The sequence below is a fragment of the Haematobia irritans genome, chromosome 5 (genome assembly GCF_050003625.1).
Source record: "Haematobia irritans isolate KBUSLIRL chromosome 5, ASM5000362v1, whole genome shotgun sequence".
Taxonomy (NCBI): Eukaryota; Metazoa; Arthropoda; class Insecta; order Diptera; family Muscidae; genus Haematobia; species Haematobia irritans.
Genome location: NC_134401.1, coordinates 129,568,055 through 129,594,980, shown reverse-complemented (window position 1 = coordinate 129,594,980; position 26,926 = coordinate 129,568,055). Strand labels below are relative to the sequence as shown.

At 33.1% G+C, this 26,926-nt stretch overlaps 1 protein-coding gene and 1 long non-coding RNA gene across 2 annotated transcripts in view; one reads left to right on the top strand and one right to left on the bottom strand.

Annotated features, from left to right (window-relative positions):
* Gp150 (leucine-rich repeat domain-containing glycoprotein 150) overlaps positions 1-26,926 on the bottom strand; it is a 113,649-nt gene that overhangs the window by 73,729 nt on the left and 12,994 nt on the right. The gene's annotated exons all lie outside the window — the stretch shown is intronic.
* Positions 14,230-14,981, top strand: LOC142241595 (uncharacterized). Its single transcript, XR_012723712.1, has 4 exons — positions 14,230-14,304; positions 14,370-14,520; positions 14,616-14,855; positions 14,918-14,981. It is a non-coding gene; the product is annotated as an uncharacterized LOC142241595 (long non-coding RNA).

Here is a 26,926-nt window from a genome sequence, read left to right as displayed (position 1 = left end):
CAATTTCATAAAGACTAACTCAAAAAAATTTTTTTCTGGCTAATTGCATTTTCCCTCACATCTTTCTCACTTCCACAAAGTTTTTTAATTCTTAGCACCTTTTTCTGTAATACAAACAATGTAGAAGAAATTATACGATTTTATAAATTTTTAATTTTTTTTACCTTTCGCCTGGACGGAGAATTGAACCGCGGACCATGCAATTTGTAAGCCAACACACTATCCACCGAGCTATGTAGCCGTTATTGTCATCAATAGACAATTACCCATATAAGTTATATTCATATATAGCATAGCTTGCGGCGCCCACGAGCGTATTAAACAAAGTTTATTTCACAGAAAAATACATTTAGTTGGGCACCATGGAGCAGTGGTTGCTACGTCTGACTTGCATGCCAAGGGTCGTGGGTTCGATCCCTGCTTCGGCCAAAGTTTTTTTTTTTTTTTTTTTTTTTTTTTGCATATATTCCAGATATGTTAGGAAGATTCCGAAAAAATTTTCAATATTACATTGTAGTATATTAAATTTTGAACTGTAAAATGTGTCTTATTTAAGACCTAAAGTCAGAGAAGAACAGTGTTAGATATAAACGAAATGGACTGTGTTGTTGGTTCAAAAAAAACCTTTTTTATTAAAACAATTAACATTTTGTAACAAACGAATTTTTTTGGTGATAAAAGTGTATACTTTTCGAAGCAATTCAAAAAACTCTAACAAAAGAAAAACGTTTTCGGTACACGTTTTCCAAACGTTTTTTTTTCTTTGCGTGTACTATGTTCAGTTTTCAAGCTGAAAACCTGCTTGATTTCACGGTTACTTTTTTAAAATTAATTATATTATAAATATAAAATGGTTCACAATCAATTCCTTAGATGTTTTTCATTAATTATTTCATTATTTAAATTGTACTTTTAATTTTGTGTTTTGGTGAAAAATACGAAACTTAGTACTCACTTTAAGACATGAAATGAAAGAGGGCAGTATAAAGGAAAAGAGTTTAGTTAACGTCAGAGACCTGTGAATGTTTTGAAGAGCTTCAGTATGCAAACAGAGAAGGAATATGATCACCTCAAACATGTTTCAAGAGCAAAATGTTATTTTTGTATGGTGACCCCATGTAACATGTTTGTCACTAAAATGTTATTTTCTCGTCAAATATAACCTGCTTGCCGAAATCAGATACATGATTTCCGAGAAAATAACATGGTTGCGAAAACCATGTTACTGGTCACCATCCAAAAATAACATTTTGCTCTTAAAACATGTTTGAGGTGATCATATTCCTTCTCTGAGTGTGAGATTCTCGAAAAGTAGAGACCTTGTCTCCAAAACTTAATTATCTGCGAAATGGTCGAATTGAATTAAATTATGCTTCCAGGAATCTGTATCAATTTCTTGCCAAAGGGGTTAGGTTAGGTATAGTCTTAGCCCGATATTTTCATACTCATTTAGACTATTCATTCTATTGTGATACTGGGTGCTGCACGATTCTATATTATAGCCGTGCCCGAGCGGCGTTCCACATTGTGTTGAAACCACTTAGAGAAGCTTTGAAACACTCAGAAATTTCACCAGTACCGAGAGGGGATAATCCAACGCTGAAAAACTTTTTGATGTTCGATCGAAACACAACCCTATGTATGTAAGGCAGGCATGTTAAGCATTGCACCACGGTGGCTCTCTTCGCCAAACAGTTTTTTCGCCAGGTTGTCGTAGTCTATTGTGATAGGCAAGTCTGTCCCACAAGAGAGAGAGAGAGAACTCTGTTGCCTCTGTCATGACAAAACTGTTTAAGCAAACGTACCTAAAGGCAGTATATGCAATATGACATTAAGATCATCTTTAGTTACATGTTTTACAAAGAGCTTCAGAGAGATACACAAAATAAGTTATTCGCTCAGATTTTCAAAATCATCTGGCAATCCGATTGCCCTTCTCAATTGATCAATATATACAATATGTAATCTCGGTGCAATATTTTGTGGTATACAATGTTTAACAATTCCAATATAGTAGTGTCATATACAATATCTTCCTTTCATTTACAGTTTTCTGTTTTGTAGCACTTTATAGTTTGATAACATTTGTAAAAATGTCTACCTAGTTAACAAAAGCTCTATTTTTGTTTCTAAGGTCTTATCGCATTTGTAAGTTTTTTCTATAAAATGTCTAACCTTACAAATAGAACAGCTTTGAAAAATTTGAAGAAAAAAAAAACTAATAAGTAACCACTAGTAAAAGGAATATTGAATACTATCTTATCTACAACAGAAAAAATAAATATTATGGTAGTCCGCTTAACAACTATGAAAAAAGGGTAAATAAAAACTATGAAGCTTTATGTGGGTCAAAACATCTGTTAGACACTTTAAGACTCTGAATATCAACTAATAAAAAATATATACATAGCTTGAGAGGGATTTAACATTTTTGAATAAATTGTTCTATTTTCATTAATAAAAGCATTTAGCAGTATTAACTATCAATTGTCTAGGAAATACAATATATATTTATAGTTGAAATTTTGTATTTAATAATATTTTGAGGCAGTGCAATTCTGTCACGTACTCCATTTCTAAGGTGGATGAACCTGTGATTTGATTATTACAAATAAAAGGTTTTTGCACTCGCTTTCAAGTACACACTAATTTATTTGGATTAATTGATTAACTGCACAGAAAAAAAAGAGATCATCATTATAGCAAATGAATAAATTTTTTTTTTCCAAAATTTTATTCTTTTTTTCTAAAAAAATTTGAGTTTTTTTGAACTCAAAAGGATGAGTGACTAAAGTACGAGGTCAGAAATGAATTAAATTCGTATTTATCAAATTCAATAGCAATAGTTCTTTTGCTAAACAAAGGTTAGGTTAGGTTATGTGGCAACCCGATGTATCAGGCTCATTTAGACTATTCAGTCCATTGTGATACCACAGTGGTGAACTTCACTCTTATCACTGAGTGCTGTCCGATTCCATGTTAAGCTCAATGACAAGGGACCTCCGAACGGCGTTCCACATTCCAGTGAAACCTCTTCGAGAAGCTTTGAAACCAGCATTACAGAGGTGGGGTAATCCACCGCTGCTAAACAAAGAAATCTTTATATCTCGTAAAGAGGAAGTGAATCGCTGTGATGATAATAAATATTATGGGATGATATATAAGTCTTCCCACTTATTTGTTTTTAGTTTCCAAGGCAAATCCCTGTGACCCGGGAGTATTATACCGACGTTGTCGTAGAACCTGAAGATCCAAGACACTATGTAGTCCAAACTACACTACTGAGTTTCAAGTTCCTGGTTCCGCCAGAATGACAGCAATCATCTGGCAGGTTCTGCAATTATATTGAGTATCAATGTTTGGCTAATATATCCAATGACAGAATATAGATGCAACATGACATTGAGGGCTTCTGCAGTTGTTTTACTCAATGCACTAGAGAATTGAAAAATACAAATATGTCATTCTCCATGTATGTAAAATCCCATGGAAAGTCGATTACTCAAGTTTCAGCCACTCCTCTCTATAAAAATTCTTTTTCGAGAAATTTCTCTATTTCGAATACAAAGGATTTCTACTAAATAAGCTCAACTCGATTCAGATGCTGGAGAGGACGTCAGAGATCTATCATAGAACTACTATCGATTAAGTTTTATCTCAAAACGACCGAATGCTTACATGCTTACATTTGTATTCGCGAATTGTCGAATTCTGAGCTTTTGCATCGGGGAAAATTTTTGGAGAATAAAATTGGCACTAAAATTAACCAAAGTGTCGACTATCTCAAGGCGGCGTTTCACCGGGAATGAGCTAAAATACCTCAGAGGCACTTTCGTGCAGCATTTGATGCCTTTGTAGGCCGTTTGAAACTCATAACTGTGTCAATCTGTCATTCTGTGTAGTTCTCTTTAATGGGAAGTTCAAATTGAAATTGGACTTTAAGTCCTAGAGAATCTCAATTTTTCTTGTTATAAAAAAAAAAAAAATAATAAAATCCTTTTGTTTTCGAATATCGAAGCACATATTTGATGAGTGTAAATTTGTGGCTTTTTCTAGGACGGTAAGAAAATGATCCTCAAAATTTGTTGAGAGTAAGATTGACACTAAAACTAACCAAAATGTCGACTATCTCAAGGCGGCGTTTTACCGGGAATGAACTAAAATACCACAGAGGCACTTTCGTGCAGCATTTGATGCCTTTGTAGGTCGTTTGAAGGTCATAATTGTGTCAATCTGCCATTCTGTTTAGTCCTCTTTAATGGAAAGTTCAAAGTGAAATTGAACTTTAAGTCCGAGAGAATCTCAATTTTTTTGTTATAATAAAAATAAAATACACGCAGAGAAGGAATATGATCGCTTCAACCATGTTTCAAGAGCAAAATGTTATTTTTGGGTGGTAACCACGTAAAATGTTTATCGCAAAAATGTTGTTTTGTCGCCAAAAATAAAATGCTTTCCGAAACCATATACATAATTTCCGAGAAAATAACATGGTTGCCATAAAAATGTTACATGGTCACCATCCAAAAATTACATTTTGCTCTTGAAACATGTTTGAGGTAATCATATTCCTTCTCTGGGTGTACTTTCGATTCCAAATATCGGAATACGGAGATATATGTTATTAAGGGTAAATTTGTGGCTTTTCTAGGATGGTAAGAAATTGAGCCCCAAAATGAAAATGAAACAGGGTCATAATTGTGAAACGACGTTTCATAATGAATATGAGCCCCAACAAAGTGTAACTAAAGCATAAAAATCGTCCCCAAAATAATATTAGGGCTCATTTTCACATTTGATTTAACAGAAATAAACTCTAAAGGTTGAATTACACACCATGCGTCAATCCGTGCGTTGATGGAAGGGTTGATTTTTTCTGTTTGCGGCAGACTAGTCGAGCTTTTGATTTCAAAGAGAAATTTCAACTCTTCAATCATCGGACGCATTGAACGCATGGTATGTAATTCTACCTTAAATCATGGAAAAAAATAGGAAGCTTTGAGAACAAAAAGAAACTACATATTACAATATTTAATAGAGCTTATTATACAGAAATTGATTGCACTATTAAATTATTGAAAAGAAAATTCCAAATACCAATCTACCAAGCCTTACTATAGGTATGTTTCAGTGTTGGCCACTACACATTTCCATAGTCTTTAGTGAGATCTGGCCTGGTGAGATGATTTAATTTGGGTCTTTTATGTTTATTCCTTATGAAATTTACATACTAGGATTATTCTTCTCTTAACTGCATGCTGAAACAATTATTTTTTTCGCTATTAGTACTGATTGATTTTTTTAGTGCTTTATTTCATATAGACTAATTTTTATTGTATTTAAATTGCAAAGTATGTTTTAATATAGTACGAGGGCGGTTCGGAAACTTCTTAGCCTATCAATGAAAGAGAATAGTTAGTTTTTCAAAAATATTTTTATTATACCCTCCACCATAGGATGGGGGTATATTAACTTTGTCATTCCGTTTGTAACACATCGAAATATTGCTCTAACACCCCATAAAGTATATATATTCTGGGTCGTGGTGAAATTCTGAGTCGATCTGAGCATGTCCGTCCGTCCGTCTGTTGAAATCACGCTAACTTCCGAACGAAACAAGCTGTCGACTTGAAACTTGGCACAAGTAGTTGTTATTGATGTAGGTCGGATGGTTTTGCAAATGGGCCATATCGGTCCACTTTTACGTATAGCCCCCATATAAACGGACCCCCAAATTTGGCTTGCGGGGACTCTAAGTGAAGCAAATTTCATCCGATCCGGCTGAAATTTCGTACATGGTGTCAGCATATGATCTCTAACAACCATGTAAAAATTGGTCCACATCGGTCCATAATTATATATAGCCCCCATATAAACCAATCCCCCGATTTGCCTTTCGGAGCCTCTAAGAGAAGCAAATTTCATCCGATCCGGCTGAAATTTGGTACATGGCGTTAGTATATGGTCTCTAATGACCATGCAAAAATTGGTCCACATACGTGCATAATTATATATAGCTCCCATATAAACCGATCACCAGATTTGAACTCCGGAGCCTCTCGGAAGACCAAAATTCATCTGATTCAGTTGATATTTGGTACGTGGTGTTAATATATGGCCTGACACACCCATGCAAAAATTGGTCGACATCGGTCCATAATTATATATAGCCCCCATATAAACCGATCCCTAGATTTGACCTACGGAGCCCCTTGGAAGAGCAAAATTCATCCGATGCGGTTGAAATTTGGTACGTGATGTTAGTATATGGTGTCCAACAACCATGCATGAATTGGTATATATCAGTCCATAATTATATATAGCCCCCATATAAACCGATCCCCAGATTTGACCTCCGGTGCCTTTTGGAGAAGCAAATTTTATCCGATCTGGTTAAATTTTGTGGAAGTATATGATATTTAACAACCATGCCCAAAGTGGTCCATATCAATCCATAATCATATATAGCCTCCATATAAACCGATCCCGAGATTTGGTTTTGGAGCCTGTTGGAGGAGCAAATTTCATCCGAGTCAGTTGAAATTTGGTACATTGTGCTAGTATATGGCCGTTGACAACCATGCCTAACTAGGTCCATATCGGTCTATAGTTATATATAGCCCTCAGATAAATCGATCCGCAATCACACAAAAATTGGTCCATATCAAGTTCATAATTGAATATAGCCCCCATATAAGCGACACCCATATTTCAATTCTGGCTCCCTACGTACCGTGCAAAAATCCATATCGATTCGCAATTATTTGTAGACTTACCTATACATACCTTTTTTGTCTAATATATACCACGTATGGACTAACTCACAATTTATAAAACGATTTAAGATACCACAACCCAAGCAATTCGATTGTGGATGACAGTCTTTCGTAGAAGTTTCTACGCAATCCATGGTGGAGGGTACATAAGATTCGGCCTGGCCGAACTTACGGCCATATATACTTGTTTTTTAGTGCTTTATTTCATGTAGACTAATTTTTATTGTATTGTAAATTGCAAAGTATGTTTGAATATAGTATGAGTAGTTAAATGGTCTGGCAAAATTACAAGTAATTTAATTAAATAGGTTACAATAAAAGCATTTATTTCGTTATTTATCTATATAAAATCTCAAGAATTTCTAAATATGGTTGGTTAATAACAGGTTTTTTTAACTATTAATATTTTAGGTCACATTTAATGAATTAAATTACATTTCTCAATAGTTGCTATTACTTTGAATGAAATGAAAGACTATACTCGTAAGTTCATTTTAACAATGAAATGAATTCATTTCCAAGAATTTGCTATAGAAATTTCAGTGAAAAGCTCACGTATGCGAAAATGAATATGAAATGAAATGATATGACCGCCTTATGTGTTTTTCGTTTCGTTTATCTATTTTAATAATTTCCTTTATTTCATTAATTTGCATTTGATAAGTGATTGTTTTTTTTGGTTTTTTTGTATTGTGATCGTTTTCATTGAATATTTTTAACATTTTTCATAATCGTCGTCAACTCATAGCTGGTATGAAAGAGAATGATGTCATTTGTTATAGCCAATATTTTTTAGCTCAATTCGATTTACGTGTTTTTTTATATCATTTGTTTTTTTTTTTTTTTGCTTCTTCTGAAACCATATCCACTTTTTTTCTGTTCCTCTGACACTATTGCCTTAGCATAAATTCTGGCTTAAATAATTCAAACTCGTGACTAAGATAATGTGTTGAACTAATGACTTTTATTGAAGTTTTTGTTGGTTTTTTTGTTTTTAGGTTATGGGTCTTTGCATAAATAATGAAACATGGACCACTGCTACTGGCATATATTTTTTTATATTTTATTTTTATTCTAAATCATAAATAAAAAAAAAATATTTTGATTTTTTGTAAAGAGTGATAAAGTTAGTTTAACAATAGCTTGGTAACAGTCACAAATATACTATGTTCCCCGTCCAAAAATAAGATTATACTCTTGAAACATATTTGGGGTGATTATCGTTCGTGAGAAATGTTTATGTGATGTAATGACTTTGCTACATTTTTAACATGAAATCATTCATTCATGCATTTTTCCGATTCAATCACGAAATTAATTGATCCAATTAATTGGTTAATTGAAATGTCTTCAATCACAGAAATGATACACTGAAGGAAGAGTTTTCTTTTCTGAGGAACGAAATTTGGACAAACAAAGTTTTCTTTTGACATTAAAGAATTTTCTTTAAAGGCAAATAAAAAGAAATAGAGACAATCGTTGAATCGCATATCATAAATTTGGGTTTGTTTGATCGAAAATAAAATACTTTATAGGAAAGGGGAATTTCGGTTGTCTACAACTTCGTTCCTGAGGAAAGTATTTTTTCTTTGGGTGTAGTATCAATTAAAAAATTAATTGAAAGCCTATAAAAAAATAACTGATCCAATTAAAAAATTAATTAATACTATTATTTTTTGTCATAGATTTTTGTTTCAATTAATAAATTTTTTCAATCAATTAAATTTTTACTTGAATATTTAAAAAAAAATCAGTTAAGAGTTTAATTTGAACAAATGTTCGTGAAATGTTTTTCTGTGTATAAAAATTAAAGCATTATTTTCAATTTTATCTGTGGTACAAAAATAGAGGGAACTCATTTTTATGGCAATTTTACCCTAGCTATTTATAATTACATTTAAAGTAAATTAAGCATAAAATATTATTTTCCCCCCTTATAAAAGCGCTACAAAAATTGTCCAATGTTAATTTAAAAAAAAAAAAGAAAATGACAGTATCACACAAAAAAAGTAAAATAAAACAGAAACGTCTGTCTATTTAAATGGAATCTATCACCTTAACCCTCAATGATTGCATTGAAATGTGTCATTAATATGCAGTTTTTTCTCACTTTTGCTTCTCATCGTATGCAGATGACATTTGCTTTTACGTCGCACAAGCTTAGAGAATGTAGTTTTATTCAATTAATTAAATTTCATTTTAATTTAATGATAAAAATATTGTTTTCATAGGCACTGGAAAATAACGATTTGATTTAAATTAATCGTAAATGGTTTTATGGTTTCATTTTGATATGTTCGGAGAAAAAAATAACATTTTTTTTAATGAAATTTTATTTTCCTCAAAGGCAAGACTACCAGAATTCATGGAAAAGTAGTAAGTTTAGGTATGCAAAATGGTTCCTTGACTATTAGCAATATCTGCGGCTAAATCCAAGAATACACAGATTGATTGACAGAATCGGCAGTGCAATAGATATAGATCGTCAGTAATTATACAATTAATTATTAATATTTTAATTAACAAACAGTTCGGATAGATATCTACAAACTTGGACACTCTGAAAAGCGGGCACCTCCAAAAAGTGAACAATTTTCGTTAGTAAAAGACCAATGGATCGTAGATGGGAGAGTCGACGGGTCTTAGGGTACATGAGGAAGGCCCAAATACCAAGGTTAGGTTAAGTGGCAGCCCGATGTATCAGGCTTACTTAGACTATTCAGTCCATTGTGATACCACATTGGTGAACTTTTCTCTTATCACTGAGTTCTGCCCAATTCCATGTTAAGCTCAATGACAAGGGACCTCCTTTTTATAGCCGAGTCCGAACGGTGTTCCACATATCAGTGAAACCACTTAGAGAAGTTTTGAAACCCTCAGCAATGTCACCAGCATTACTGAGGTGGGATAATCTACCGCTGAAAAACTTTTTGGTGTTCGGTCGAAGCAGGAATCGAACCCACGACCTTGTGTATGCAAGACGGGCATGCTAACCATTGCGCTACGGTGGCTCCCGCCCAAACACCAAGATCCTATTTCATTTACCCGACCACAGGACAATCCTGCAGCCAGAAGTGCGTGCCATAACGGAATGTGATAAATAACAAGGAAGTAACACGAGGCCACAAAATGTGATAATTTTCTCAGATTGCCAGAGGGAAATGACAGCTATTGCAGTAACTAAGCCACAAAACGTAAATATTTTCCCAGATTGCCGGAGGTCAGTGAAGGTAATAGCAGACATTACAGTTCGAGCGCGAACCGAACTGAAACTCGAAATATTGTAGGAACCTCATTATATGGGTACCGGGACATGCCGGAATAAAAGGTAACATAAAGGCAAATAAACTGCCGATAAGAGATAGGACATAGGATAGGGAAGTGAACTTAGTGAACGCAAAGTCAATAGAGGCACTTTTCACCGAGAATATGACGACAGTCCGAAAGGGCCGTGGAAATAATGACCTGGCACCTAGATTTGAGAACATATCGGTGCCGAATAGAAGCAGCAGAGGATGGTCCATTTAGGGCGTGTTTTGAGGATGATGAGACCTTGGAACACCACTTGTAACTTCCCTGCCATTACTAGGCAAAGATTTAACCATATCGGTGAAGAGGTTATTTGGGATCTGGCACATCTGGGAAAGATGGATTGGAAATAAATTAGGGAATTCGTTAGAGACCCAGAATAAACAAGTATATATGGCCGTAAGTTCAGCCAGGCCGAATCTTATGGACCCTCCACCATGGATTGCATAGAAACTTGTACTAAAGACTGTCATCCATAATCGGATGCGGTAACACTTGCCGATGGCAAGGTATCTTAAAACTTCTTAACACCGTGTTCTCAATTGTAATTTAGTCCATACGGGGTATACATTAAACAAAAAAGGTCGATTAAATACGTAACTAATTTAGTTTGCACAATTTTCTATAGAAATAAAATTTTGACAAAATTTTCTATAGCAATAAAATTTGATAAAATTTTCTAAAGAAATAAAATTTTGATAAAATTTTCTATAGAAATGAAATTTTGCCAAAATTTTGTATACTAATAAAATTTTGACAAAATTTTCTAGAGAAATAAAATTTTGACAAAATTTTCTATAGTAATAAAAATTTGAAAAAATTTTCTATAGTAAAAAATTTTGCCAAAATTTTGTATACTAATAAAATTTTGACAAAATTTTCTAGAGAAATAAAATTTTGACAAAATTTTCTATAGTAATAAAAATTTGAAAAATTTTCTATAGTAAAAAATTTTGACAAAATTTTCTATATTTAGAAATAAAATTTTGGTAGATTATTTTTGGGGATCTGATATATATAACTATAGACCGATATGGAATTTTGTCAAATTTGATTGCTAAAATTTGACAAAATTTTCTATAGAAATAAAATCTTGACAAAATTTTCTAAAGAAATAAAATTTTGATAAAATTTTCTATAGAAATGAAATTTTGCCAAAATTTTGTATACTAATAAAATTTTGACAAAATTTTCTAGAGAAATAAAATTTTGACAAAATTTTCTATAGTAATAAAAATTTGAAAAAATTTTCTATAGTAAAAAATTTTGCCAAAATTTTGTATACTAATAAAATTTTGACAAAATTTTCTAGAGAAATAAAATTTTGACAAAATTTTCTATAGTAATATAAATTTGAAAAAATTTTCTATAGTAAAAAATTTTGACAAAATTTTCTATATTTAGAAATAAAATTTTGGTAGATTATTTTTGGGGATCTGATATATATAACTATAGACCGATATGGAATTTTGTCAAATTTGATTCCAAAAATTTGACAAAATTTTCTATAGAAATAAAATCTTGACAAAATTTTCTATAGAAATAAAATCTTGACAACATTTTGTATACTAATAAAATTTTGACAAAATTTTCTATAGTAATACAATTTTGACAAAATTTTCTATAGTAATAAAATTTTACAAAATTTTCTATAGTAAAAAATTTTAACAAAATTTTCTATAGTAAAAAATTTTGACAAAATTTTCTATATTTAGAAATAAAATTTTGGTAGATTATTTTTGGGGATCGGCTATATATAACTATAGACCGATATGGAAAATTTTTGGCATGGTTGTTAGCGGCCATATACTAGCGCAATGTACCAAATTTCACCACGTACCGAATTTCAACCGGGTCGGGTGAATTTTGCTCTTCCAAGGGGCTCCGGGGGTCAAATCTGGGGATCGGTTTATATGGGGGCTTGATATAATTATGGACCGATATGAACCAATTCCTGCATGGTTGTCAGAAACCATATTCTAACACCACGTACCAAATTTCAACCGAATCGGATGAATTTTGCTCATCCATGAGGCTCCAGAGGTTAAATCTGTGGATCGGTTTATATGAGGGCTATATAAAATTATGGACCGATGTGAACCAAAATTTGCACGGTTGTTAGAGACCATATGCTAACACCACGTACCAAATTTTAGCCGGATCGGATGAAATGTGCTTCTCTTAGAGGCTCCGCAAGCCAAATCTGGGGATCGGTTTATATGGGGGCTATATATAATTATGGACCGATGTGGACCAATTTTTGCATAGTTGTTAGAGACCATATACTTACACCATGTACCAAATTTTAGCCGGATCGGATATATAACTATAGACCGATATGGACAAATTTTGGCATGGTTGTTAGCGGCCATATACTAGGGCAATGTACCAAATTTCAACCGGGTCGGGTGAATTTTGCTCTTCCAAGGGGCTCCGGGGGTAATTCTGGGGATCGGTTTATATGGGGGCTTCATATAATTATGGACCGATATGGACCAATTCCTGCATGGTTGTCAGAGACCATATACTAACACCACGTACCAAATTTCAACCGAATCGGATGAATTTTGTTCATCCATGAGGCTCCGGAGGTCAAATCTGGGGATCGGTTTCTATGAGGGTATATATAATTATGGACCGATGTGGACCAATTTTTGCATAGTTGTTAGAGACCATATACTTACACCATGTACCAAATTTTAGCCGGATCGGATGAATTTTACTACTCCAAGAGGCTCCGCAACCCAAATCTGGGGATCGGTTTATATGGGGGCTATATATAATTATGTACCGATTTGGACCAATTTTTGCATGGTTGTGAGAGACCATATGTTAACACCATGTACCAAATTTCAACCGATCAGATCGGATGAATTTTACTACTCCCAGAGGCTCCGAAAGCCAAATATGAGCGTCGGTTTATATGGGGGCTATACGTAAAAGTGGTCCGATATGGCCCATTTGCAATACCATACGACCTACATCAATAACAACTGCTTGTGCCAAGTTTCAAGTCGATAGCTTGTTTCGTTCGGAAGTTAGCGTGAGTTCAACAGACGGACGGACGGACATGCTTAGGTCGACTCAGAATTTCACCACGACCCAGAATATATATACTTTGTGGGGTCTTAGAGCAATATTTCGATGTGTTACAAATGGAATGACAAAATTAATATACCTCTCATCCTATGGTGGAGGGTATAAAAAAGAAGTAAGAGTACATAACATACCGAATGCTGGATTATACCTCATTCACATTGCACTTCGAAAATTAACTTTTACTGGATTTCAAAAGGAATTCAATTTAATTTTGCAAAATCTACCAAAACATCAAGAGTTCTACCAATCTACCACACAGTAAAAAATCTATCATTTTTGGTAGAATTCTACCAACTGTGGCAACCGTGATATACACACAAAAAATTATCACCAAAATTTTTTCAATTAAACACGTAATTGAATTTGGAAACGGATTCAATTAATATGTTAAATGATTCAATTAATTATTTAATCAAATCCGAAATAAAACCAATTAAAAAAATTATTGATATTTGTTACGTTTCCAATTAAAATATTAATTGATTCAATCAATTTGTTAATCAATTCGGAAATAATTTTAAATTACAAACGTGATTGAAATTTTTTCCGTTTCCAATTACCTTTGTGATTGAAATTGAATAATTTTGAGCAATGGAAAGAGCGAAAAGAGAACAAGAGAATGGGTATTTATTCAACAATGTATGATGGAGAGATCAGTCTGTGGAAGTAACTCGTAACGAACGGTTGGTTTTTTGTTTTTCGCGTAAATTGAAAAACATGATTGGCGACATTCTGTCTGCTGCATTCAATATGTGTGCATAAATATTTTGAACGCAACAACAAATCATAGCAAAGGGTTGAAATAAATAAAGTGTGCAACAACAAATGGCCACGTGGTAAAGGGTTGAAAAAATATATGAGAGAACGCATTTGAAATTACCTGTGTTTGTGTTTTGTGGTATTGTAAAAATGGAAAACAATCTACGTTTATTGAAGGTAAGAAATTGTGAAATGTGAATACCGTTTTCCATTGAAGCCTGTTTACATTAAACGGACTAAAATAATATATTTTTTATTCATTTCTTTTAGTGACCAATTTTATTTCGTGAAATTGACCAATCACTTGACCATCAACTCCATCATTTTATCAAATATATAAGAATATGTTTGCAACAAAAAAGTGGGTACCGTCTTGATCTTTTAAAATTATAAATTTTTTTCACTCTTAGTTTTCTTAAAACCAAGAGCGGTATGGGTTTGTTGGAAGATTCACCTTGAAGTTGGGAAGTGGCGTTGGCATTAAATTGCATTTTTGCTTTACCTGCCTTTTTCAGTTTGAACCCAAGTAGAGAGCAGTATATCTGATATATAAACTAATGAGCTGAATTATGTAATGGTAAAAAAGTTCTTTCTTTTGGATTTAAAAACATGAAAAATATCCGAAAATAATAAAAATATGTATTTTCCATTTATATTTTTTTCTATTTCCAGAATTTACGAAGTATCATCAATATAATACCAAATACTACACTGTTTTCCCATTATTTTTGTCTTTCATTGGTTCAAATTTTAATAGACGATTTCAATGTGTGGATTTTGGAAAGGAATTGTTACTAAAATTAAATTACCGAGCTCCTTAATACACCTTTTTATGCTAAAAGACTACAACTACAAAAGAAGATTATAAATCTGTAACCTGGAACTAAGAATTGAACTTGATATTCTATGCAGGTAATGTTTAACAAAATTAATTTTTATTTGAACAAAATTAAATTCAAATTATTCTAATTTAGCTTACAGGCTGCTGAATTATTGGAAATCTAGGCGCATCTACATATTAGAAGGAACATGCTAACATGGTTATTATTATAATGATTTATATAATTTATTTTTTCACCCTATAGTTGTTATTGATAGTAATTGTATTAGTAAGTTATGTTAGAACAAAACACAAATAACAAGAACCAAATTTATTTGTCTATTGCATAATTAAAAAAATAATAAAATATTGAATATGTTTTATAAGAAACACATATTTTCTTTTATTTCAAATAAAACTAAATACGATTTTGGGGTCGCAATATATACATTTTTTGATCGAAATTTATAGCCAATTTCAATTAATTATTTAATTGAATGAATCAAATAGTTGATTGATTTTTGTCGCGAAATTAATTAAAATTTTAATTGATTCAATTAAAACTGTGATTGAATTTTATGTTAAAAATCAATCACGTTTTTAATTGATTCAATCACACAATTAATTGATTCCGTGACAAAAGTCAATTAAATTTTTAATTGAAAATCGTGTTGGTTTTCAATCAAAATGGGTGATTGATACTATCATTTTCGTGATTGAAGACATTTCAATTAAAAAAATGATTGAATCCGCGATTTTCGTGATTGAAATCAAAAAAATTTTTTTTGTGTGTACCTACGCAATGTTTTTTTGCCGTAATGTCGAAAGATCAACAATTTTAAAAGTTTCAATCTCAGTAAAATAAAAATATATTTGTAACAAAATCATATTCGCCCATCCTTTTCTTTTTTCTGTGTGTTTGAGTTTTTATATTTTTAGCATTTTATTTTATTTTTTTCACTATTTCCAAAACCACTTACCCAGATCGATTTCAATTAAATTCTCATTGTTAAACGAGTACTCACCTAAAAAAAGAAAAGAATGGATAATTAGTAAAAAAAATTATTTTAAAATTTATACTTCTATTTGTTATACAATACATGTATATATACATATATACATATGTTTTGTTAGCAAAGACAGAAAAATATCTAAGTTTCCTATTTATATTTATTATTATTTATAGCATAAAGCTACTTAGCAATTCTCCAGCCGTTTTTTTTTCACATTCTGGTTATGGAATTTTAATGACTTTTAGATAGCCAGCTACCATCCTAGAATGAAACCGCTAAAAGATTACTTTGATACGATTTAATCATTTTATGTCTTCGGATTATGTGTGTTTAGATAAACAAATTAAAATCGTATTTACAAATTTCAAAATCTAGCCACACATAAAAGCTCTTAAAACACAAAAAATAGTAATGAAAAAGAGCCGATAAACTGGTTTTTGTTTTAAAGTTTTATTTGAAGTCATTAATGTCGGCTTAATTGTCATATACAATAATGTGTGTTTTACATATTTTACGACAGAAAAGAGGAGACAGAAAACAGAGTTCCATAATTATTTAATATTTTATTAAAACAGTAATCAATAAATGTAGAACTAAAACAAATAGTTAAAGTTCAAATAGACAGAATTTTTTTACTCTTTATCCGATGTAAAAATACAAGAATGGTGAAAATGCCGAATGGTTGATTTTTCGACTTTTCAAGAATATATACATTCATCTCTGCTATAGCGTGAGAACTGTGAATGCAGGCTGGTTGATATGTATTGCCACCAACTTCCGGTTAGTATCCTTTCTAAAACGTGCGTCTGACAGCAGACAGATTTATTCCAGTTCATGCTACAAGTTTACAGTTTGATCCATTGCATTTAGATATAAAAATATTTGTGATAGAAATGATGCGCAATAGTGGTGATATTTAGAGCGCTTCAGCATTTAATTGTAAATAAATATTTTGTTTCTCGTACAATTGGTCGTTATCGTGATACTGGTAGTGTTGCATCGCGTTCAAAATGTGGACGAAAAACCGGTACCACGCCAGTTTGGATTAAAGCAATGAAGTTCCAAACATGCTGAGAGGATTATCCCCTCTCAACAATGCTGGTGACAATTCTCAGTGTTTCAAAGCTTCTCTAACTGGTTTCACCGTAAGTTAAAACGCCGTTCGGGCTCTGCTATAAAAAGGAGGTTCCTTATCATAGGGCTAAACATCGAATCGGACAGCACTCAGTGACCAGAAAGAAGTTCACCTTTGTGGTATCACAATGAATTGAATAGTTTAAGTGGGCCTGAAATAACGGGCTGCCACTGTGTCTAACCTAAGCCAAACAAGTAAGGAAAGTCTAAAGTGGGGCGGGGCCGACTATATTATACCCTGCACCACTTTATAGATCTAAAATTTTCGATACCATATCACATCCGTCAAATGTGTTGGGTGCTATATATAAAGGTTTGTCCCAAATACATACATTTAAATATTACTCGATTTGGACAGAATTTGATAGACTTTTACAAAATCTATAGACTCAAAATTTAATTCGGCTAATGCACTAGGGTGGAACACAATTTTAGTAAAAAAATATGGGAAACATTTAAATCTGAAGCAATTTTAAGGAAACTTCGCAAAAGTTTATTTATGATTTATCGCTCGATATATATGTATTAGAAGTTTAGGAAAATTAGAGTAATTTTTACAACTTTTCGACTAAGCAGTGGCGATTTTACAAGGAAAATGTTGGTATTTTGACCATTTTTGTCGAAATCAGTAAACCATATATATGGGAGCTATATCTAAATCTGAACCGATTTCAACCAAATTTGGCAAGCATAGCTACAATGCTAATTATACTCCCTGTGCAAAATTCCAACTAAATCGGAGTTAAAAATTGGACTCTGTGGTCATATGAGTGTAAATCGGGCGAAAGCTATATATGGGAGATATATCTAAATCTGAACCGATCTCAACCAAATTTGGCACACATAGCTACAATGCTAGTTCTACTCCCTGTGCAAAATTTCAACTAAATCGGAGCAAGAAATTGGCCTCTGTGGTCATATGAGTGTAAATCGGGCGAAATCTATATATGGAAGCTATATCTAAATCTGAACCGATATCAACCAAATTTGGCACACATAGCTACAATGCTAATTCTACTCCCTGTGCAAAATTTCAATTAAATCGGAGTAAAAGATTGGCCAATGTGGTCATATGACTGTAAATCGGGCGAACGATATATATATGGGAGCTATATCTAAATCTGAACCGATTTCAATAAAATTTGGCACACTTGACTACACTACTAATTTTACTCCTAGTGCCAAATTTCAACCAAATTGGGGTAAAACTCTGGGTTTTTGGACCGTATTAATTCATATCGGGCGAAATATATATATGGGAGCTATATCTAAATCTGAACCGATTTCAATAAAATTTGGCACACTTCACTACACTACTAATTTTACTCCTACTGCAAAATTTCAACCTAATTGGGGTAAAACTCTGGCTTTTGGGACCGTATTAGTCATATCGGGCGAATGATATATATGGGAGCTATATCTAAATCTTAACCGATTTCAATAAAATTTGGCACACTTGACTATAGTACTAATTGTTCTTCTTGTGCAAAATTTTAAGCAAATTAGGGTAAAACTCTGGCTTCTGGGGCCATATAAGTCCATATCGGGCGAAATATATATATATATATATATATATGGGAGCTATATCTAAATCTGAACCGATTTCTTCCAAAATCAATAGGGTTCTATTCTGAGCCAAAACACATACTTGTGCCAAAGTTGAAGTCGATTGGACTAAAACTGCGACCTAGACTTTGATTACAAAAATGTGTTCACGGACAGACGGACATCGCTATATCGACTCAAGAGCCCACCCTGAGCATTTTTGCCAAAGACACCATGTGTCTATCTCGTCTCCTTCTGGGTGTTGCAAACATATGCACTAACTTATAATACCCTGTTCCACAGTGTGGCGCAGGGTATAACAATTGTTTCGCTTCTACGAAAGTTGTCAGTTGTCGAATTTGGCTTTCTTCTTTGAAAAGCCATTCCACATTGAGCAGTTTGTGAAAAAAAATTATCGGGTTTACATTCCAAACATATCAGCTAAAAATTTAGACCTTTGATTGGCTACCAGAACTCAAGCACCTTCGACGATAATGGTGTGACCAACGTAATCGCCGATGGTCGTTTCCCGCTCGAATTCATCCAACTTGAGGTCAAAATAAATGACGAATATTATCGGAAAAATATCCTAAAGACAGCACTGGACTGACAAGCATTTCGGCCGCAGACCGTAGACATTACAACAGGACGGAGCACCCTCGCGCTCAGCACGCGTCAAGCAAGAATGGCTTCATTTCTACCTCACAATGGCGATCTCCATACCTAGGAATTTTGCGCCTGTGGCATCGCCGGGAATGGCCCAAACGACCGCAGACACGTTTGCCTCTGTTGGTAGGATTCTATAATAAATGGTAAATTTTTTACTGCTTGGTAGATTGGTAGGATTTTTTATATTTTGGTAGATTTTGCAAAATATGTTATTCCGCTCCAACTAAGAGATACTTCAGAAATAAAATGTTGACATAATTTTCTACAGAAATAAAATTTTGACAAAATTTTCTATAGAAATAAAATTTTGATAAAAAAATTCTATAAAAATACAATTTTGACAAAATTTTCTGAAAAATTAAAATTTTCTACAGAAATAAATGTTTAAAAATTTTTTATAGAAATAACATTTTCTACAAAAATAAAATTTTGACAAAATTTTCTATAGAGATAAAATTTTTCAAAATAAGATTTGTTCGTTTGGTAGTTTTCTGGTAAAATGTTGTGGTAAATGTTTGGTAGTTTATTGTTATCACAATGGACTGAATATTCTAAGTGAGCCTGAGACTTAATCGGGCTGCCATTTTAACCTTAACCTACCTTGGTAGGTTATTTTTGGCTCGTGTGGCAACCGTTACCTCAGAACCACTTTCGAGCAGCATGTAATTGCTTTGTTGGACGTTTGAAGCCCATAATACACCTTTAGCACGAATTATGGGCCAATTAGAACAAATCAAAACTGATTCCAAAATGTGATCTTATTTCCGAAGTTTTTTGTTTTTGGACAATACAATTAAAAACAAACAAATTTAAACATATAGCGCTTTACTTTTTTACATTACATATCAGCTACCTTGTATATCGACTTTCCACTTTTACTAACATTGAGATTTTAAAAATCCCAAAAACTTGTGTTTGTGATTCTCGCTTTGCTAATTCATTTAGTATGCGGGGCAATGGTTAGAAAATCTAAAAATATTCTCATAATATATCCTATTCGATAACTTGGACGTCGAAGATGCTAAATTTGGAGAGCTGGGGTTAGCTTTATTTGTTTTTACAGGCACACGTAGACTAATAATGTGATAACCAATATCAACTTAAAGTTAACAGGAGAGATAATATCTGCAATTTGCATTCTGCTAATTTACAGTTAAATCCCAAGAGAAATGGTACATGAAAATGAGACATCACTTTTATTTACTTCGTTGAACGGGTTATTTTACCACACCACATATTAACTACATGCACACAATAGATCATACTTTACTCAAAATTACTCTATTTTAACTGTTGTCCATCTACATAAGCTTGTGATGAATACGCATAAGAGAGTTGTGAATGTTATTGCTATTCACCTTTCATGTTAATGGCATAGTATTGTTGCTGCACCACCTTAACATAACCCTAACAAATGTGTTCGTTTATCTTATCTTGGAAAAAGATATAGCCTTCTGCTTTCCTTTTGCGTCTGCCCCTGTTCCCATTAAATCTTATATGCCTTACAGTCAGAGTATTTTGTTTTGCTCGTTTATTTGTATAGACTTTGTCTTGACATTTTCTTAAAAAAAAAACTAAAGTAAACATTTCATAGCCCAAGAAATTCCTTCCAGTAATCGGTCGCCACTTTCGTCGTCGCCATTCTCATTGTGGTGGTTTAGTAAAGAGACTAAAAAGAGGCTTCTTAACTTAACTCCATCAAAAGAAATGAAGTTAACGAAATTTTTGCATCACCTTTAGGCTAAAATTTCTTCATCTGTGGCCGCTGTTAAGAGAGACAGACACTAACAAGAAAAAACAAAGAAAACCATCAACAAATAAAATGTGCAATGCTGGGCGTTTGCCTTTGGGTTTTTCCACATCAACGTTTTTTTACACTTTTTACTTCTTTTCTTTTGTGCATCTTTGGTCATAAAAGAAGTGCTTGCACTTTGGCTTCTTAAATTAAATCTATGGCGAAGAACTTCCCTTTGCTGATTGTAGTTTAACGTTAATGCATGCGTGTCGGTTTAAGATCAAAGAAGTGTTGCAACGATTCGGAATAAACAAAAGAGGGGAAAAATGCCAAGAGAAAAAATCGTTTGGTGGCAATCTTTGTAAATTTTGTATATTTTAATTTAAAAGTGAACTCTCTCACTAAAACCAATTTAACTTTATTTAAGTTCATGGAATTATTATACTTGCAGAAAGTTTATTTTACTCTAATATTTTTTGCGTACGTTAGATAAATGAACTAAAAAATGTGAAAAAATTATACACAAATGTATCATAAAAATTTACTAAATTCGTACTTCTCACAAAATTATTTCTTTAAATTTGTAAATTTTACTACAAATACGCCCATCTTGAAATTCGTATGGCACTAAACACATTCTTGCAATTTTGAACTCCAATTTTTTCCTTCGAACTACAAAAATTTCTTTAACAAGTGAAAAAAATTAATTATGTCTAATAAATTTTCTTGAATTTGTCGAAAAATATTAACTTATTTTTGTGATATCGGCGAGATGTCAGCGTTTGTAATACTGTTTGGTTAAATTTTTTCTAAAAAATAATGTAAATTTTCTCAAATTTACCAAAATGTTTCTTTATGGTGGATTCACTGTTTTCAGTTTTTTTCAGTGTACAAACAATTTTTCTTTTCACTATCTTTTTAATATATATTGATGTTTGCTGGGTTAATTGTTATTCATCTACAATATACGATTGTTTTGTCTTTCATCTCATTTTTCTAGGTTTGACAGAATTTTTCTTTATATTTGTGGCAGCGTTGCCAATTTAGCTTTTTTCCCGCTAGATTTGGCTTTTTTTTGAAGACGTTTAGCGGGAAAAAAATGCATTTAGCTTTTAGCCTTTTTTCTGGCTTTTTTTCATGACCCTTTTAGCTATTTTTGGCTTTTTTTATTTTCGACATGTTTCTATTGAAATATGGATAAATCGGCGTTTTTATCTAAGCCTTGCTGCAAGAATAAGGGTGTCCACATATTTCAAAGCTCCGTTGAAACATTAATAATGATTCCAGCCATTATGCGGGCATTTTTGTAGCAAATACACCTTGTTGTAAAGTTTTTTCATTACATAAAAGTTATCGTAAAATTTAAATCTACTATTACCATACAAATTTGTTAGATAGACTGTCAGTAAATTATTGGGAATATTATCATTTGACTCGTTTATCCTTTTTATGTTATTATAATATTCTAAAGTTATTACGATATTACTAAATTAAAATAGTAGATGTGAATCGCTTTGTGCACTGAAAAAATATTGTCGTGAGGCCAAAGATTTCATCGCCTTAAAATACGAACGCGAATTTTGGTTATAATAGCATTTGTGAATTTCTTTTATATAAACTGTTTTCCTTGTCCAAAAGACGATAAAGTCGTTTTGTCCTTATAATTAAGTGATTCAATTTAAAAATGGGTATGTTTTCATGAAAGAAGGAAGAATTAATGAAATAGTCTTTAAATGTGAGGAGTTTTTGCATCTTAACCACAAACCAAAATAGCGTTCAAAAATAGAAGATGTTTTTCAACACTTTATTTTAAAAACGTATATATACAATAATTTCTACTTGAAGTCGAGTCTGAATTTGGAAATTTAAGTTGGCGTTAGCACGTTTTTAAAGCACTTTGATAGCTCATGAAGAAAAGGAAAATGTTTTTACTGGTACCAGTAAAAAATTTGTGATAGTAATCAAAATGTATCGAATACGCAAACAGAGCTACTATGCCTTAGATATTGTTATAGTCTCACAGAAGTGGAATTAAAATGAAAATAATATGCATTGTAAGTGAAATAATAGCCTTTAAGTTTGTTAAATTTCAATCAAAAATGTGACTTTCGATACAAAAAAATTTAGCTTTTTTCTAGCTATTTTTTAGAACTTTTTAGCTTTTTTTAGCTATTTTTTTGGGCAAATCTAGCGGTTTTTGGTGAAACAATTCTGGCAACGCTGATTTGTGGTGACTGCTTACCCATGATGTGGTCATGGTTGCCATTGTCTTACAATTTTGGTAAGTTTTGTTTACTATTTTCTTTTGCGGCTAATTTTTCGCACATCTATTTTGTGCTCCTCAATATGTTGATGGATTTCTAAAAGTCCAAAAAAACATATTGATCCTATCCAAATTTACTAATATTAAGACTTCATTTACCACTCCTGATATCAGTGATAATAAGGCATGAGTTGTCATAAGTCTCCTTGGGTACATCGATTCTATGTTTAGCCTAATATTTAGTGATTTTCTTCAAACCTATAAGGCAACATTGGTCGAGACTGCTGTTTGCATTGAATATTCAAGAGCTGGATAGGAAATTGATAAGGAAAATACCGTTAACATTTATTTGTATTGAATTACTCTCCCCCCCCCAAGGGTGAGATAGCTTTCTCATTTACACAAATCAATCATCATGTTCATGACTCCCTAAAACCTTATGGTGTTTGTTTTGTTGTTGGATGTTTGGAGCTCAATGTTGCAACAAGAGGGTTTGTTGCATTTCATTGAATGCAAGCAGCAGAACCTGGAAAAACAAGTTTGAGAATTTACTTTGTTACTTCTACAAATGACACTACACACACACCCTCTCCCTCTCTCTAACTCACTAGGCAATAAGCCTAAAGTAAGTGTGTGGTGAATGTGAGGTTTTATTATTATCCACACAGTTGTTGCAATGGTAAACAAAAACAGTGGGCGTTTATTTTGTGATACTGAAATCGGGGAAAACAGTTATAGCCACAGCTTGATAAGGCAAACAAAAATATGCTGGCTTGTCTTGCTTTTGGAATTGAAACTATTTCTATGTGACACCACCAGAGACATGGTGAGAAGAGATTTAAATTGATTTTCAATATGATTTTCCTTTTTGATTTTTTTAATTTCTCTACAAATTCCCATTTATTAACAATTATGATTTATATGACACTACATAAATTGTAGAGTTTATTTAAAATTCAGAAACAAATATGCACAAAATCTTTCATGCGGGTTTTTAGTTTGAGTGGATAATGTCAAATCATTGGTGGATATTGAATTTCGTCATTGCATTTTATTGTCTGACTTCGGGTCTCTGACATGACTAATTGACTATAAATTTGAAAACCTCCTTGTTTCTGGAGAAGCAGTGACTCTCCCAAAAACAAAAGTGCGTAGTCGGCCACTGGTGTAGGTGTATAAGAGGTTTGTTGTTTTTTTTTTAGTGAAGTTTCAAATTTGAATATTTTTCCATACAACGTCTGTCTCGATTGCTGGCTGATTGGCTTTCCACATTAGCTCAGAAACTTATCCATCCCATTAAGATTGACATTTTGTAGATCATCGACTATAGATAAGTCCAGTTTTACAGACAAAAATAAATATTCAGTATTACGGTTTGTTGGGAGATTTTATGTCTTCCTAAAGTCGACATTAAAATGTATAATGTGCCTATTTGGTATGCATACATTTTCGTGATATCTATGCATTTTTTTATCATTTTATTTTCCTTTGTTTTTGAGTTTATCTTTACATATACCGATCTCTATGAATAAAATTTATGATGCTAGTATATTATTCTGATTGTCTGATAAGTTGAACAAATAGGCTGATAACTTCTTAAAATATTTTTCGTTATGAACAATTGTAAATCAGGAAATTACATGAAGAATATTTTTTTTTTTTTTGTGAAAACTGTTATTGGGGAAAGGTAAGAATGGAAGAAACAATGTAACGAAATTTCAATATATTATGTAGTAATGGATCTATGTTTTGTAAAATTGTTTATATGAACAATGTTTCTGATATATAGTGTTACCAAAATCGCACTAGTATATCTTTCAAACAATACTGGTAGAAAGAGCTTCCTAATATTGACGAAAATTGCCGTTACAGTTGATCCAACCAAATAATTTCGTAAAAACAATGAACGTTTCTTTACTATAATGGCTTTTCTATTGAATAATGAAATATTTCATGCTATTAATGCACATTTTCATTGTGGTTATTATAACAGGTTGGCTGATAAGTCCCCGGTCTAACAAAGAAAAACACATTTTTTTTGTCAGAATTCGTTTTTATTATTCAACGTAGTTCCCTTCAAGAGCGATACAACGATTATAACGACCTTCCAATTTTTTGGTAGCATTGTGGTAGTACTCCTTCGGTTTTGCCTCAAAATAGGCCTCAGTTTCGGCGAACACCTCTTCATTGCAGCCAAATTTGTTCCCTGCGAGCATCCTTTTGACGTCTGAGAACAAGAAAAAGTCGCTGGGGGCCAGATCTGGAGAATACGGTGGGTGGGGAAGTAATTCGAAGCCCAATTCATGAATTTTTGCCATCGTTCTCAATGACTTGTAGCACGGTGCGTTGTCTTGGTGGAACAACACTTTTTTCTTCTTCAAGAGCGATACAACGATTATAACGACCGATACAACGATTATAACGACCGATACAACGATTATAACGACCTTCTAATTTTTTGGTAGCATTGTGGTAGTACTCCTTCGGTTTTGCCTCAAAATAGGCCTCAGTTTCGGCGAACACCTCTTCATTGCAGCCAATTTTTTTCCCTGCGAGCATCCTTTTGAGGTCTGGGAACAAAGGAAAGTCGCTGGGGGCCAGATCTGGAGAATACGGTGGGTGGGGAAGCAATTCGAAGCCCAATTCATGAATTTTTGCCATCGTTCTCAATGACTTGTAGCACGGTGCGTTGTCTTGGTGGAACAACACTTTTTTCTTCTTCAAGAGCGATACAACGATTATAACGACCGATACAACGATTATAACGACCTTCCAATTTTTTGGTAGCATTGTGTTAGTACTCCTTCGGTTTTGCCTCAAAATAGGCCTCAGTTTCGGCGATCACCTCTTCATTGCAGCCAAATTTTTCCCTGCGAGCATCCTTTTGAGGTCTGAGAACAAGAAAAAGTCGCTGGGGGCCAGATCTGTAGAATACGGTGGGTGGGGAAGCAATTCGAAGCCCAATTCATGAATTTTTGCCATCGCTCTCAATGACTTGTTGCACGGTGCGTTGTCTTGGTGGAACAACACTTTTTTCTTCTTCATATGGGGCCGTTTTGCCGCGATTTCGACCTTCAAACGCTCCAATAACACCATATAATAGTCACTGTTGATGGCTTTTCCCTTCTCAAGATAATCGATAAAAATTATTCCATGCGCATCCCAAAAAGTCTTTCCACGCTTCGGAGACGGTTCACCGGTCACTGTCCACTCAGTCGACTGTCGATTGGACACAGGAGTGTAGTGATGGAGCCATGTTTCATCCATTGTCACATATGGACGGAAAAACTCGGGTGTATTACGAGTAAACAGCTGCAAACACCGCTCAGAATCATCAACACGTTGTTGATTTTGGTCAAATGTGAGCTCGCGCGGCACCCATTTTGCACAGAGCTTCCGCATATCCAAATATTGATGAATGATATGACCAACACGTTCCTTTGATATCTTTAAGGCTGCTCATTTCACCACACTTGAATTTTGCATACCAATCAATTATTGTTGATTTCCCTGGTGCAGAGTCCGGAAACTCATTATCAAGCCAAGTTTTTGCTTCCACCGTATTTTTTCCCTTCAGAAAACAGTATTTTATCAAAATACGAAATTCCTTTTTTTCCATTTTTTTTCACAATAACAAAAGTTGTTTCACAAAAGACGCTCTATCTCACAAACTAATTGACTTACAGACGTTAAATTTTGACACGAATCATTTGAAGGTTGGTACTATATAAAAATAATATGCATTTAATACTAGCAACGCCATCTATGTGTCAGACCGGGGACTTATCAGCCAACCTGTTAGAT